Source organism: Phalaenopsis equestris, unplaced genomic scaffold, assembly GCF_001263595.1.
Source record: "Phalaenopsis equestris unplaced genomic scaffold, ASM126359v1 Scaffold000002, whole genome shotgun sequence".
Taxonomy (NCBI): domain Eukaryota; kingdom Viridiplantae; phylum Streptophyta; class Magnoliopsida; order Asparagales; family Orchidaceae; genus Phalaenopsis; species Phalaenopsis equestris.
Window position 1 is genome coordinate 12,525,765 of NW_018164444.1, and position 665 is coordinate 12,526,429.

Consider the following 665-nt stretch of genomic DNA (forward strand, 5'->3'; position numbering starts at 1 on the left):
AGTTTTAACATCCATCTGCTCCAAATGCAAATCCCAAATACTGTTTTTTCTCCTTCTTTTTCTGATACTGCTGGTTTCCTTTTGTAGACCCATTTGCACCCAATGGCCTTCTATCCCCTTCTGCTGTGAAAATCCCTTTGCAATCAGTCGAGCCTTGTTCAGCCGAGCCTTGTTCTTTTCCCCTTCTTTCTCTGATACCACTTGTTGAGAAAATTTTGGTGAAGAAAAACAGTAACGACACAAATCCAGAAGAACACAGAGATTTAACGAGGTTCGGCAAAGATGCCTACGTCCTCGAAAGCAGAGCGGCGAGTTCCTTTCAATATTCAGAAAAGAGGATACATAATAGAGAATATCTCCTGGGATTACTAACAGGCCTATTTATAACCCCGGGAGTAAACCTAAGCATAATACGTAATTACAACATTACCCATGTACCATACAGCGGGGCTTTGCCCCCGCACCTCAACCCATGTAACTTTCTAATTTGGACAGATTCTTCCGCTCCGCTCCGCTCCGCTCCGATCCAGCGTCTGTCCCGATATGATATATGAGCCATACCACCAAACCATAACAAGTATGTATGTTAGCTGATTGCAAACTAACCTGCGAATGAACTCCTGTGGTTGGTAGGTCCGACTTGACTTATCAACTTTTTGGTTATA